The sequence below is a fragment of the Rattus norvegicus genome, chromosome 4, assembly GCF_021556685.1.
Source record: "Rattus norvegicus strain SHRSP/BbbUtx chromosome 4, alternate assembly SHRSP_T2T, whole genome shotgun sequence".
In the NCBI taxonomy this organism is placed as follows: Eukaryota; Metazoa; Chordata; class Mammalia; order Rodentia; family Muridae; genus Rattus; species Rattus norvegicus.
This window is the reverse complement of record NC_141537.1, coordinates 158,365,857-158,382,848: the sequence shown is the minus strand read 5'-3', so window position 1 is coordinate 158,382,848 and position 16,992 is coordinate 158,365,857. Positions and strand designations below refer to the sequence as shown.

The following is a 16,992-nucleotide window of genomic DNA, read 5'->3' as shown; positions in this document are numbered from 1 at the left end:
AGGGCACATTGGTACTTCTGGAATACTATCAGGAAAACCAGAAGAACAGTGTATAAAAGACATCCAAACTCTAAGGACATAACACACAACAATTGGGGTCTCCAAAGAATAAAATTCCTCATGCCAAAAAAACAGAAACATATATCTATGACATATAATTAGTGATGAAGACAATAATTCATAAAAAAAATTGCAAAGGGGTTTGTTTACGGAGCTGACCCTGTGCCAGAGCTGTCAGTACTGAAATCCTGACAGGAGAGAGTTGGTCTCCCAGAAGTTGACACACAGGCTTACAGGGGGGTCAAGCCATTATCACAAATAGCAAGACAAGCTGACTCCAGAGATAACCAGATAGTGAGAAAGAAGTACAAGAACATAATGAATAGAAATCAAAGCTACTTGGCATCATCAGAACCCTGTTCTCCCACCCCAGCAGGTCCTGGATACCCCAACACACTGGAAAAGCGAGATTCTAATTTAAAATCATATCTCATGATGACATTAGAGGACATTAAGAAGGGCAAAACAAATCCCTTAAAGAAATACAGGACAACACAACCAAACAGGTGAAGAAATTAACAAAACCATCCAGGATCTAAAAATGGAAATAGAAACAATAAAGAAATCAAAAAGAAAGACAACCCTGGAGATGAAAAGCTTATGAAAGAGATCAGGAGTCACAGAAGAAAGCATCACCAACAGAATACAAAAGATGGGAGAAAGAACCTCAGGGGCAGAAGATACCATAAAAAAAAAACATTGGCACAGAATGCCAGCAGCAAACCACTGAAGTGAGAACAGGACCCCTGTTGAAGGAATCAGAGAAAGAACTGGAAGAGCTTGAAGGGGCTTGAGACCCCAAAAGTACAACAATGCCAAGCAACCAGAGCTTCCAGGGACTAAGCCACTACCTAAAGACTATACATGGACTGACCCTGGACTCTGACCTCATAGGTATCGATGAAAAGCCTAGTAAGATCATCAGTGGAAGGGGAAGCCCTTGGTCCTGCTAAGACTGAACCTCCAGTGAACGTGATTGTTGGGGGGAGGGCAGTAATGTGGGGAAGATGGGGAGGGGAACACCCATAAAGAAGGGGAGGGGGAGGGGTTAGGGGGATGTTGGCCCAGAAACCGGGAAAGGGAATAACACTCGAAATGTAAATAAGAAATACTCAATAAAAAAAAAATTGGCACAACAGTCAAAAACATGCAAAACACGAAAAGCTCCTAACACAAAACATCCAGGAAATCCAGAACACAATGAGCTCAAACCTAAGGATAATAGGTATAGAAGAGAGCAAAGATTCCCAGCTTAAAGGATCAGTAAATATCTTCAACAAAATTATAGTAGAAAACTTCTCTAACCTAAAGAAATAAATGCCCATAAACAGACAAAAATTCTACAGAACTCCAAATAGATTGGAGCAGAAAAGAAATTCCTCCATCACATAATAGTCAAAACACCAAATGCACTGTAGTGGCTATTCCTGGTTGTCAACTTGACTATATCTGGAATGAATTATAATCCAGAATTGGAAGGCTCACTTTTAATGCTAATCTTGAGGCTGGGAGATACAAGTTTCTGACCTGGCTCTTGGTACGGAGATCTTGAGACTATGAATACCAGGAGCTTAAGGCAAGGAGATCTCTGACTTCAAGGTCATCCGGGACAAAGAAAGTCCTAGACCCAGGCATGGTGGTACATACCTTTAATCTGGGACATACCTTCTGCTGGAGACTTACATAAGGACATTGGAAGGAAAAAAAGGCTCTCTTTTTTGCCTGCCTGCCTTGTGGCACTGAGCCACTGCTAAACCCTTGGACTTTCATTCACAGTTACTACTCAGTTGGACTTTAGACTGTAAGTCATCAACAAATTCTTTTACTGTATAGAGACTACCCATAAGTTCTGTGACTCTAGAGAACCCTGACTAAGACATGCACTAAAGAAAGATATTAAGGGGTTGGGGATTTAGCTCAGTGGTAGAGCACTTGCCTAGGAAGCACAAGGCCCTGGGTTCGGTCCCCAGCTCCAAAAAAAAAAAAAAAAGAACCAAAAAAAAAAAAAAAAGAAAGAAAGAAAGAAAAGTAAAAGAAAGATATTAAAAGCAGTAAGGAGCCTTGGACACAAAACCTGGTCTGCCAGGAGTGCTCTCCCTCCTAAGCCCACAACCCACATGTGGGACCCTACTTTCCATCAACTGACTGTTCAAGGAGAGAAAAGCTGGAAGTTCATGGGGCAGCGAGGCCTAGGAAAAGGTCCTTCGGGTATCCATCTGCACCCAGAGCTGGGGCTTCCCCACAGCTCTCAGACCCAAATCCTGCCAGCCGAGATCTGGTCTGCCAAGAGTACTCTTACACCTAAGCCCCCAGCTCACAGGTGGGATCCCACATTCTCTTCATTGACAATCCAAAGAGAGATTGGCCAGAAGTATAGAGGGCTCCAGAGCCTCGGGGTGGGCTACAACAGGACCCTTCCAGTCGCCATCTGCTCCCAGAGCTGTGGTCATCCCAGAGCTGTAAGACCCAAAACATGCCTTGAGAATGTGAGTTTCCTAGGAGCCCTCTCACTCCTCAAATCACAGGCTCACAGGCTCACAGGCTCACAGGCTCATGGACCCATAGGATGGACAAGCTCCAGTAAGAGACAGCAAGACCAACTAACAGAGATGACCACAGGGCAAGAGGCAAGGACAAGAACCTAACCAACAGAAACCAAGACTGTGTGTCCTCATCAGAGCACAGTTCTCCCACCACAAATACTGGATGACCCAACACATCAGGAAAACAAGACTTGGATTTAAAATCATATCTCGAGACCCCGTGAGAGAAAGATCCAACCGCCTGGTCAGGTGGGCACTCCTGAGGCTGCAGAGCGGAAGAGACCACAAACACTGCTCACCCCTGCACACATCCCTGGCCCAAGAGGAAACTGTATAAGGCCTCTGGGCTCCCGTGGGGGAGGGCCCAGGAGCAGCAGGACCCCTGGTGAGACACCCCCTGAACCTGAAGGAAACAGACCAGATAAACAGTTCCCTGCACCCAAATCCCGTGGGAGGGAGAGCTAAACCTTCAGAGAGGCAGACAAGCCTGGGAAACCAGAAGAGACTGCTCTCTGCACACACATCTCGGACGCCAGAGGAAAAAGCCAAAGACCATCTGGAACCCTGGTGCACTGAAGCTCCCGGAAGGGGCGGCACAGGTCTTCTTGGTTGCTGCCGCGGCAGAGAGCCCGTGGGCAGCACCCCACGAGAGAACTTGAGCCTCGGGACCACAGGTAAGACCAACTTTTCTGCTGCAAGAAAGCTGCCTGGTGACCTCAAGACACAGGCCCACAGGAACAGCTGAAGACCTGTAGAGAGGAAAAACTACACGCCCGAAAGCAGAACGCTCTGTCCCCATAACTGACTGAAAGAGAGGAAAACAGGTCTACAGCACTCCTGACACACAGGCTTATAGGACAGTCTAGCCACTGTCAGAAATAGCAGAACAAAGTAACACTAGAGATAATCTGATGGTGAGAGGCAAGCGCAGGAACCCAAGCAACAGAAACCAAGACTACATGGCACCATCGGAGCCCAATTCTCCCATCAAAACAAACATGGAATATCCAAACACACCAGAAAAGCAAGATCTAGTTTCAAAATCATTGTCGATCATGATGCTGGAGGACTTCAAGAAAGACGTGAAGAACTCCCTTAGAGAAAAGTAGAAGCCTACAGAGAGGAATCGCAAAAATGCCTGAAATAATTTCAGGAAAACATAAATAAACAAGTAGAAGCCCATAGAGAGGAGAACAAAAATCCCTGAAAGAATTCCAGGAAAACATAAATAAACAAGTAGAAGCCCATAGAGAGGAGACACAAAAATCCCTGAAAGAATTCCTGGAAAACACAATCAAACAGTTGAAGGAATTAAAAATGGAAATAGAAGCAATCAAGAAAGAACACATGGAAACAACCCTGGATATAGAAAACCAAAAGAAGAGACAAGGAGCTGTAGATACAAGCTTCACCAACAGAATACAAGAGATGGAAGAGAGAATCTCAGGAGCAGAAGATTCCATAGAAATCATTGACTCAACTGTCAAAGATAATGTAAAGCGGAAAAAGCTACTGGTCCAAAACATACAGGAAATCCAGGACTCAATGAGAAGATCAAACCTAAGGATAATAGGTATAGAAGAGAGTGAAGAATCCCAGCTCAAAGGACCAGTAAATATCTTCAACAAAATCATAGAAGAAAACTTCCCTAACCTAAAAAAAGAGATACCCATAGACATACAAGAAGCCTACAGAACTCCAAATAGATTGGACCAGAAAAGAAACACCTCTCGTCACATAATTGTCAAAACACCAAACACACAAAATAAAGAAAGAATATTAAAAGCAGTAAGGGAAAAAGGTCAAGTAACATATAAAGTCAGACCTATCAGAATCACACCAGACTTCTTGCCAGAAACTATGAAGGTCAGAAGATCCTGGATTGATGTCATACAGACCCGAAGAGAACACAAATGCCAGCCCAGGTTACTGTATCCAGCAAAACTCTCAATTAACATTGATGGAGAAACCAAGATATTCCATGACAAAACCAAATTTACACAATATCTTTCTACAAATCCAGCACTACAAAGGATAATAAATGGTAAAGCCCAACATAAGGAGGCAAGCTATACCCTAGAAGAAGCAAGAAACTAATCGTCTTGGCAACAAAACAAAGAGAATGAAAGCACACAAACATAACCTCACATCCAAATATGAATACAACGGGAAGCAATAATCACTATTCCTTGATATCTCTCAATATCAATGGCCTCAACTCCCCAATAAAAAGACATAGATTAACAAACTGGATACGCAACGAGGACCCTGCATTCTGCTGCCTACAGGATACACACCTCAGAGACAAAGACAGACACTACCTCAGGGTGAAAGGCTGGAAAACAACTTTCCAAGCAAATGGTCAGAAGAAGGAAGCTGGAGTAGCCATTCTAATATCAAATAAAATCAATTTTCAACTAAAAGTCATCAAAAAAGATAAGGAAGGACACTTCATATTCATCAAAGGAAAAATCCACCAAGATGAACTCTCAATCCTAAATATCTATGCCCCAAATACAAGGGCACCTACATACGTAAAAGAAACCTTACTAAAGCTCAAAACACACATTGCACCTCACACAATAATAGTGGGAGATTTCAACACCCCACTCTCATCAATGGACAGATCATGGAAACAGAAATTAAACAGTGATGTCGACAGACTAAGAGAAGTCATGAGCCAAATGGACTTAACGGATATTTATAGAACATTCTATCCTAAAGCAAAAGGATATACCTTCTTCTCAGCTCCTCATGGTACTTTCTCCAAAATTGACCATATAATTGGTCAAAAAATGGGCCTCAACAGGTACAGAAAGATAGAAATAATCCCATGCGTGCTATCGGACGGCCACGGCCTAAAAATGGCCTTCAATAAAAATAAGGGAAGAATGCCCACATATACGTGGAAATTGAACAATGCTCTACTCAATGATAACCTGGTCAAGGAAGAAATAAAGAAAGAAATTAAAAACTTTTTCGAATTTAATGAAAATGAAGGTACAACATACCCAAACTTATGGGACACAATGAAAGCTGTGCTAAGAGGAAAACTCATAGCGCTGAGTGCCTGCAGAAAGAAACAGGAAAGAGCATATGTCAGCAGCTTGACAGCACACCTGAAAGCTCTAGAACAAAAAGAAGCAAATACACCCAGGAGGAGTAGAAGGCAGGAAATAATCAAACTCAGAGCTGAAATCAACCAAGTAGAAACAAAAAGGACCGTAGAAAGAATCAACAGAACCAAAAGTTGGTTCTTTGAGAAAATCAACAAGATAGATAAACCCTTAGCCAGACTAACGAGAGGACACAGAGAGTGCGTCCAAATTAACAAAATCAGAAATGAAAAGGGAGACATAACTACAGATTCAGAGGAAATTCAAAAAATCATCAGATCTTACTATAAAAACCTATATTCAACAAAACTTGAAAATCTTCAGGAAATGGACAATTTCCTAGACAGATACCAGGTATCGAAGTTAAATCAGGAACAGATAAACCAGTTAAACAACCCCATAACTCCTAAGGAAATAGAAGCAGTCATTAAAGGTCTCCCAACCAAAAAGAGCCCAGGTCCAGACGGGTTTAGTGCAGAATTCTATCAAACCTTCATAGAAGACCTCATACCAATATTATCCAAACTATTCCACAAAATTGAAACAGATGGAGCACTACCGAATTCCTTCTACGAAGCCACAATTACTCTTATACCTAAACCACACAAAGACACAACAAAAAAGAGAACTTCAGACCAATTTCCCTTATGAATATCGATGCAAAAATACTCAATAAAATTCTGGCAAACCGAATTCAAGAGCACATCAAAACAATCATCTACCATGATCAAGTAGGCTTCATCCCAGGCATGCAGGGATGGTTTAATATACGGAAAACCATCAACGTGATCCATTATATAAACAAACTGAAAGAACAGAACCACATGATCATTTCATTAGATGCTGAGAAAGCATTTGACAAAATTCAACACCCCTTCATGATAAAAGTCCTGGAAAGAATAGGAATTCAAGGCCCATACCTAAACATAGTAAAAGCCATATACAGCAAACCAGTTGCTAACATTAAACTAAATGGAGAGAAACTTGAAGCAATCCCACTAAAATCAGGGACTAGACAAGGCTGCCCAATCTCTCCCTACTTATTCAATATAGTTCTTGAAGTTCTAGCCAGAGCAATCAGACAACAAAAGGAGATCAAGGGGATACAGATCGGAAAAGAAGAGGTCAAAATATCACTATTTGCAGATGACATGATAGTATATTTAAGTGATCCCAAAAGTTCCACCAGAGAACTACTAAAGCTGATAAACAACTTCAGCAAAGTGGCTGGGTATAAAATTAACTCAAGTAAATCAGTTGCCTTCCTCTATACAAAAGAGAAACAAGCCGAGAAAGAAATTAGGGAAACAACACCCTTCATAATAGACCCAAATAATATAAAGTACCTCGGTGTGACTTTAACCAAGCTAGTAAAATATCTGTACAATAAGAACTTCAAGACACTGAGGAAAGAAATTGAAGAAGACCTCAGATGATGGAAAGATCTCCCATGCTCATGGATTGGCAGGATTAATATAGTAAAAATGGCCATTTTACCAAAAGCAATCTACAGATTCAATGCAATCCCCATCAAAATACCAATCCAATTCTTCAAAGAGTTAGACAGAACAATTTGCAAATTCATCTGGAATAACAAAAAACCCAGGATAGCTAAAGCTATCCTCAACAATAAAAGGACTTCAGGGGGAATCACTATCCCTGAACTCAAGCAGTATTACAGAGCAATAGTGATAAAAACTGCATGGTATTGGTACAGAGACAGACAGATAGACCAATGGAACAGAATCGAAGACCCAGAAATGAACCCACACACCTAAGGTCACTTGATTTTTGACAAAGGAGCCAAAACCATCCAATGGAAAAAAGATAGCATTTTCAGCAAATGGTGCTGGTTCAACTGGAGGGCAACATGTAGAAGAATGCATCTCGATCCATCCATATCACCCTGTACAAAGCTTAAGTCCAAGTGGATCAAGGACCTCCACATCAAACCAGACACACTCAAACTAATAGAAGAAAAACTAGGGAAGCATCTGGAACACATGGGCACTGGAAAAAATTTCCTGAACAAAACACCAATGGCTTATGCTCTAAGATCAAGAATCGACAAATGGGATCTCATAAAACTGCAAAGCTTCTGTAAGGCAAAGGACACTGTGGTTAGGACAAAACGGCAACCAACAGATTGGGAAAAGATCTTTACCAATCCTACAACAGATAGAGGCCTTATATCCAAAATATACAAAGAACTCAAGAAGTTAGACCGCAGGGAAACAAATAACCCTATTAAAAAATGTGGTTCAGAGGTAAACAAAGAATTCACAGTTGAGGAATGCCGAATGGCTGAGAAACACCTAAAGAAATGTTCAACATCTTTAGTCATAAGGGAAATGCAAATCAAAACAACCCTGAGATTTCACCTCACACCAGTGAGAATGGCTAAGATCAAAAACTCAGGTGACAGCAGATGCTGGCGAGGATGTGGAGAAAGAGGAACACTCCTCCATTGTTGGTGGGATTGCAGACTGGTAAAACCATTCTGGAAATCAGTCTGGAGGTTCCTCAGAAAATTGGACATTGAACTGCCTGAGGATCCAGCTATACCTCTCTTGGGCATATACCCAAAAGATTCCTCAACATACAAAAGAGACACGTGCTCCACTATGTTCATCGCAGCCTTATTTATAATAGCCAGAAACTGGAAAGAACCCAGATGCCCTTCAACAGAGGAATGGATACAGAAAATGTGGTACATCTACACAATGGAATATAACTCAGCTATCAAAAACAACGAGTTTATGAAATTCGTAGGCAAATGGTTGGAACTGGAAAATATCATCCTGAGTGAGCTAATCCAATCACAGAAAGACATACATGGTATGCACTCATTGATAAGTGGCTATTAGTCCAAATGCTTGAATTACCCTAGATCCCGAGAACAAACGAAACTCAAGACGGATGATCAAAATGTGAATGCTTCACTCCTTCTTTAAATGAGGAAAAAGAATACCCTTGGCAGGGAAGGGAGAGGCAAAGATTAAAACAGAGACTGAACGAACACCCATTCAGAGCCTGCCCCACATGTGGCCCATACATATACAGCCACCCAATTAGACAAGATGGATGAAGCAAAGAAGTGCAGGCCAACAGGAGCCAGATGTAGATCGCTCCTGAGAGACACAGCCAGAACACAGCAAATACAGAGGCGAATGCCAGCAGCAAACCACTGAACTGAGAATAGGTCCCCCGTTGAAGGAATCAGCGAAAGAACTGGAAGAGCTTGAAGGGGCTCGAGACCCCAAAAGTACAACAATGTCAAGCAACCAGAGCTTCCAGGGACTAAGCCACTACCTAAAGACTATACATGGACTGACCCTGGACTCTGACCCCATAGGTAGCAATGAATATCCTAGTAAGAGCACCAGTGGAAGGGGAAGCTCTGGGTCCTGCTAAGACTGAACCCCCAGTGAACTAGACTATGGGGGGAGGGCGGCAATGGGGGGAGGGTTGGGAGGGTTACACCCATAAGGAAGGGGAGGGGGGAGGGGGATGTTTGCCCGGAAACCGGGAAAGGGAATAACACTCGAAATGTATATAAGAAATACTCAAGTTAATAAAAAAAAAAAAAAGAAATACTCAAGTTAATAAAAAAAAGAAAAAAAGAAATACTCAAGTTAATAAAAAAAATAAATAAATAAATAAAATAAAATCATATCTTGAGATGTTATTAGAGGACTTTAAAAAGGAGATAAATAAATCCCTTAGAGAAATACAGGATAACACAGGTAAACAAGTAGAAGCCCTTAAAGAGGAAACACAAAAAAAAATCCCTTGAAGAATTACAGAAAAAACCCAAACAGGTGAAGGAATTAATTAAAATCATCCAGGATCTAAAAAGAGAAATAGAAACAATAAAGAAATCACAAAGGGAGACAACCTTGGAGATAGAAAGCCTAGGGAAGAGATCAGGAGTCATAGATGCAAGCATTAGCCAACAGAATTCAAGAGATAGAAGAGAGAATCTCGGAGGCATAAGATACTATAGAAAGCAGTGACACAATAGTCAAAGAAAATGTAAAAAGTAAAAAGCTCCTAGCCCAAAATATCCAAGAATTACAGGACACAATGAGAAGACCAAACCTATGGATATTAGTTATAGAAAAAAAAACGAAGATTCCCAACTTAAAGGACCAGTAATTAACTTCAACAAAGTTATAGAAGAAAACTTCTCTAACCTAAAGAAGGAGATACCCATTAACATACAAGAAGCATACAGAACTCTAAACAGATTGGAGGAGAAATGAAATTCCTCCTGTGACATAATAGTCAAAACAAAAACGAACAAAACAAAGACAGAATATTAAAAGTAGTAAAAGAAAAAAGTCAAGTAACATGTAACAGAATTACACAGACTTCTCAACAGAGACAATGAAAGATCCTGGACAGATGTCATACAGACCCTAAGAACACAAATACCAGCCCAGGCTACTATATCCAGCAAAGCTTGATATTGACATAGATGGAGAAACCAAAATATTCCATGATGAAACCCAATTCACACAGTATGTTTCCACAAATCCAGCACTACAAAGGATAGTAGATGGAAAACTCCAACACAAGGAAAGAAACTATGCTGTACAGAAAGCAAGAATATAATCTTTCAATGAAACCAAAAGAGAGACACACAAACATAATTCCATCTCAAATATGAAAATAACGTGAAGCAACAATCACTTTCTTTAATATCTCTTAACATTAATGGACTCAATTCCCCAATAAAAGGATATAGACTAACAGACTGTATATTTAAAGACCACCCAGCATTTTTCTGCATTCAGGAAACATATCTCAGTGACAAAGCAAGACACTACCTCAGAATAAAAGGCTGGGAAAAAATTTTCCAAGTAAATGGTCCCAAGAAACAAGCTGGAGTTGACATTCTAATATTCAATAAAATTGACTTTCAACCAAGAGTTATCAAAAAATTAAGGAAAGACACTTCATATTCATCACAGAAAAAGTCCACCAAGATGAACTCTCAATCCTGAATATCTATGCTCCAAATGCAAGGGCACCTACATTTGTCAACCCTCCTGGGACTTGTCAGTGTTTGGCCCCTGCTGAGCCTTGCTGATGCATGTGGAAGCCTTTTGCTCCTAACAAAGGAACATCCTGACCTTTCTTTTTTGGCACCAGGGTGGTGATACCTAGGTGGGGCAGTAACATCATTGAATCAATTCCTGTTTTTTGTTCCTGAGTGCATAAGCCTGTTTTCCACTATGCTTCCTGGAATTTTAACCCGGTAGACTTGGGGTATATATTCTGTGAACCTCAGTAAAGTTTTGCCATTCTTGTAACACAAATGACACAAGTATATGTTTTTCTTAAACCTCTCAGACCTACGCAGGATTCTCAGTACCATGATGGTGTGGGCATCATCATATATTCATTTAAAAAAGCTTACTAAAGCTCAAAGCACATATTGCAGATCACACAATAATAGTGGAGAACATCAACTCCCCACTCTCATCAATGGACAGATCATGGAAACAGAAACTAAAGAGACACAGAGTAATTGACAGAAGTTAGGAACCAAATGGACTTAACAGATAGCTATAGAACATCCTAAAAGAAAATAATATAACTTCTCAGCACCTTATAATACCATCTCCAAGATGACCATATAATTGGTCACAAAACATGCCTCAATCCACCTATGGAGATTAAAATACTCTTAGGTAACCTATCAGATCACTATGGACTACGGTTGGTCTTCAGTCACAACAAAAACAACAGAAAGCCCACATACACATGGAAGTTGAAGAATGCTCTACCCACTGACAACTTGGTCAAGGAAGAAATAAAGAAATTAAACACTTAGAATTTAATAGACAACATACCCAAACTTAAGGGATACAATGAAAGCAGTGCTAAGAGGAAATCTCATAGTTCTGAGTGCCCTATGAAAAGAAATTGAACCATACACTAACAGCTTGACAGCATACCTGAAAGTTCTAGAACACAAAGAAGTAAATTCACCCAAGAGGAGAAGACAGCAGAAAATAATCAAACTCAGGGATAAAATCAACCAAGTAGAAAAAAAAAGAACTATACAAAGAATCAACTAAACTAGGAGTTGGTTCTTTGAGAAAATCAACAAAATAAGTAAATGCTTAGCAAGACTAGCCAGAGAGGACAGAGACAATATCAAAATTAACAAAACCAGAAATGAAATGGGAAACATAATGATAGAAACTGAGGAAATTCAAAAGTTTATCAGATCCTTCTACAAAAAACTATACTCAACAAAACTGGAAAATCTGGATGAAATGGACAATTTTCTAGACAGATACCATTAGGATCAGATAAACCATTTAACAGTCACATAACCCCTAAAGAAATAGAAGCACCCATTAAAAGTCTATCAACCAAAAAAAAAAAAACCCAGGACCAGATGAGTTTAGTGCAGAATTCTATCAGACCTTCAAAGAAGACCTAATACCAATATTTGTCAAACTATTCCACAAAATAGAACCAGAAGGAATACTATCCAGTTAGTTCTATGAAGCCAAAACCACAAAAAAAGACCCAACAAAGACAGAAAACTTCCGTCACTTCAGCTGTGAGACCACAGAGGAAAACACATAATGCCATCTGGGACCCTCATGCACAGGGGCCATGGGAAAAGGTGGTGCAGGCTCGCCTGGTTGCTGCCCTCATGGAGAGCTCAAAAGCAGTCACCCAGGAGCCACTTCAGGCATGGGACCATAGGTAAAACCAACTTTTCGGTTCCAAGAGACCTGCCTGGTGGACTCAGGACACAGGCCCAAAGGAACAACTGAAGAACAGTAGACAGGAAAGACTACACGCCCGAAAGCAGAACACTCTGCTCCCATAATGGGATGAAAGAAAACAGGAAAACAGCTCTACAGCACTCTTGACACACAGGCCTATAGGACTGTCTAGCCACTGTCAGAAATAGCAGAATAAGGTAACACCAGAGACAACTTGATGGCAAGAGGCAAGTGCAGGAACCAAAGCAACAGAAAACAAGACTACATGGCATCATCGGAGCCCAATTCTCCCACCAAAGCAAACACTGAATATCTAAACACACCGGAAAAGCAAGATCTAAATTTAAAATCACATTTGATCATGATGCTGGAGGACTTCAAGAAAGACATGAAGACCTCCCTTAGACAAACAGAGGAAAACATAAACAAACAGGTAGAAGCCTATAGAGAGAAATAACAAAATTCCCTGAAAGAATTCCAGGAAAACACAATCAAACAGGTGAAGGAATTAAAAATGGAAATAGAAGCAATAAAGAAAGCACAAAGGGAAACACCCCTGGGTATAGAAAACCAAAGGAAGTGACAAGGAGCCATTGATACAAGCATCACCAACAGGATAAAAGAGATAGGAGATAGAATCTGAGGAGCAGCAGATTCCATACAAATCATCGACACTACTGTCAAGGATAATGGAAAACAGAAAAGACTACTGGTCCAAAACATACAGGAAATCCAGGACTCAATGAGAAGATCAAACCTAAGGATAATAGGTATAGAAGAGAATGAAGACTCCCAGCTCAAAGGACCAGTAAATATCTTCAAAAAAATCATAGAAGAAAACTTCCCTAAACCTAAAGAAAGAGATGCCCATAAACATACAAGAAGCCTACAGAACTCCAAATAGATTGGTCCGGAAAAGAAACTCCTCCCATCACATAATAGTCAAATCACCAAATGCACAAAATAAAGAAAAAATATTAAAAGCAGTAAGGGGAAAAGGTCAAGTAACATATAAAGGCAGACCTATCAGAATCGCACCGGATTTCTCACCAGAGACTATGAAAACCAGAAGATCCTGGACAGATGTCATACAGAACCTAAGAGAAAACAAATGCCCTACCAGGTTACTGTATCCAGCAAAGCTTGATATTGACATAGATGGAGAAACCAAGATATTCCATGACAAAAGGAAATTTATACAATATCTTTCTACAAATCCAGACCTACAAAAGATAATAAATGATGAAGCCCAACATAAGTAGGCAAGCTCCACCCTAGAAAAGGCAAGAAACTAATCATCTTGGCAACAAAACAAAGGGAAGAAAAGCACACAAGCATAATCTCACATCCAAATACGAATACAACAGGCAGCAACAATCACTATTCCTTAATAACTCGCAACATCAATGGACTCAACTACCCAATAAAAAGACATAGATTAAGAAGCTTGATACAAATGAGGACCCTGCATTCTGTTGCCTACAGGATACACACCTCAGAGACAAAGAAAGACACCACCTCACAGGGAAAGACTGGAAAACAACTTTCCAAGCAAATGGTCTGAAGAAGAAAGCTGGAGTAGCCATTCCAATATCGAATAAACTCAATTTTCAACTAAAAGTCATCAAAAAAGATAAGGAAGGACACTTCATATTCATCAAAGGAAAAATCCACCAGGATGAACTCTCAATTCTAAGTATCTATGCACCAAATACAAGGGCACCTACATACATAAAAGAAACATTACTAAAGCTCAAAGCATACATTGCACCTCATACAATAATAGTAGGAGATTTCAACATCCCACTCCCATCAATGGACAGATCATGGAAACAGAAATTAAACAGAGACATAGACAGACTAAGCGAAGTCATGAACCAAATGGTCTTAACATTCTATCCTAAAATAAAAGGATACACCTTCTTCTCACCACCTCATGGTACTTTCTCCAAAATTGACCATATAATAGGTCATAAAACAGGCCTCAACAGATATAGAAAGATTGAAATAATCCCATGTGTCCTATCAGACCAACATGTCCTAAAACTGGTCTTCAACAACAATAAGGGAAGAACGCCTATATATACATGTAAATTGAACGATGCTCTACTCAATTATAACCTGGTCAAAGAAGAGATGGAGAAAGAAATTAAAGACTTCTTAGAATTTCATGAAAATGAAGGTACAACATACCCAAACTTATGGGACACAATGAAAGCTGTGCTAAGAGGAAAACTCATAGCTCTGAGTGCCTGCAGAAAGAAACAGGAGAGAGCATATATCAACAGCTTGACAGAACACCTAAAAGCTCTAGAATGAAAAGAAGCAAATACACCCAGGAGGAGTAGAAGGCAGGAAATAATCAAACTCAGAGCTGAAATCAACCAAGTAGAAACAAAAAGGAGCATACAAAGAATCAACAGAACCAAAAGGTGGTTCTTTGAGAAAGTCAACAAGATAGATAAACCCTTAGCGAGACTAACAAGAGGACACAGAGAGTCTGTCCCAATTGACAATATGAGAAATGAAAAGGGAGACATAATGACAGAATCAGAGGAAATTCAAAAAATCATCAGATTCTACTACAAAAGCCTATATTCAACAAAACTTGAAAATCTGCAGAAAATGGACAATTTACAAGACAGATACCAGGTACCAAAGGTAAATCAGGAACAGATAAACCATTTACACAATCACATAACTCATAAAGAAATAGAAGCAATCATTAAGTCTCCCAACCAAAAAGAGCCCAGGTCCAGATGGGTTCAGTGCAGAATTCTATCAGACATTCATAGAAGACCTCATACCAATATTATCCAAACTATTCCACAAAATTGAAACAGATGGATGGCTACTGAATTCCTTCTATGAAGCCACAATTACTCTTATACCTAAACCACACAAAGACCCAACAAAGAAAGAGAACTTCAGATCAATTTCCCTTATGAATATCGACACAAAAATACTCAATAAAATTCTGGCAAACCGAATCCAAGAGCACATCAAAACAATCATCCAACATGATCAAGTAGGCTTCATTCCAGGCCTGCGGGAATGGTTTAATATATGAAAAACCATCAATGTAATCCATTATTACATTGGTTTTGAAAGAACAAAACCACATGATCATTTCATTAGATTCTGAGAAAGCACTTGACAAAATTCAACACCCTTCATGATAAAATTTCTGGAAAGAACAGGAATTCAAGGCCCATACCTAAACATAGTAAAAGCCATATACAGCAAACCAGTTGCTAACATTAAAATAAATGGAGGGAAACTTGAAGCAATCCCACTAAAATCAGGGACTAGACAAAGCTGCCCACTCTCTCCCTACTTATTCAATATAGTTCTTGAAGTTCTAGCCACAGCAATCAGACAACAAAAGGAGATCAAGGGGATACAGATTGGAAAAGAAGAAGTCAAAATGTCACTATTTGCAGATGATATGATAGTATATTTAAGTGATCCCAAAAGTTCCACCAGAGAACTACTAAAGCTGATAAACAATTTCAGCAAAGTGGCTGTGTATAAAATTAACTCAAATAAATCAGTAGCCTTCCTCTACACAAAAGAGAAACAAGCCGAGAAAGAAATTAGGGAAACGACACTCTTCATAATAGACCCAAATAATATAAAGTACCTCGGTGTGACTTTAACCAAGGAAGTAAAAGATCTGTACAATAAGAACTGCAAGACTCTGAAGAATGAAATTGAAGAAGACCTCAGAAGATGGAAAGATCTCCCATGCTCATGGATTGGCAGGATTAATATAGTAAAAATGGCCATTTTACCAAAAGCAATCTACAGATTCAATGCAATCCCCATCAAAATTCCAATCCAATTCTTCAGAGAGTTAGACAGAACAATTTGCAAATTCATCTGGAATAACAAAAAACCCAGGATAGCTAAAACTATCCTCAACAATAAAAGGACTTCCAGGGGAATCACTATCCCTGAACTTAAGCAGTATTACAGAGCAATAGTGATACAAACTGCATGGTACAGAGACAGACAGATAGACCAGTGGAATTGAAGACCCAGAAATGAACCCACACACCTATGGTCACTTGATTTTTGACAAAGGAGCCAAAACCATCCAATGGAAAAAGGATATCATTTTCAGCAAATGGTGCTGTTCAACTGGAGGTCAACAGGTAGAAGAATGCAGATTGATCCATGTTTATCACCCTGTACAAAGTTTAAGTCCAAGTGGATCAAGGACCTCCACATCAAACAAGATACACTCAAACTAATAGAAGAAAAAGTGGGGAAGAATATCGAACAAATAGCACTGGAGAAAATGTCCTGAACAAAACACCAATGGCTTATGCTCTATGATCAAGAATTGACAAATGAGATCTCATAAAACTGCAAAGCTTCTGTAAAGCAAAGGATACTGTTGTTAGGACAAAATGATGACCAACAGATTGGGAAAAGATCTTCACCAATCCTACAACTGATAGAGGGCTTATATCCAAAATATACAAAGTACTCAAGAAGTTAGGCTGCAGGGAG

The 16,992-nt window shown here is 39.8% G+C and overlaps 1 protein-coding gene across 4 annotated transcripts in view; it reads right to left on the bottom strand.

The window, feature by feature from the left end:
• The window catches only part of Clec4a2 (C-type lectin domain family 4, member A2), a 63,343-nt gene that overhangs the window by 11,927 nt on the left and 34,424 nt on the right, over positions 1-16,992 (bottom strand). The gene's annotated exons all lie outside the window — the stretch shown is intronic.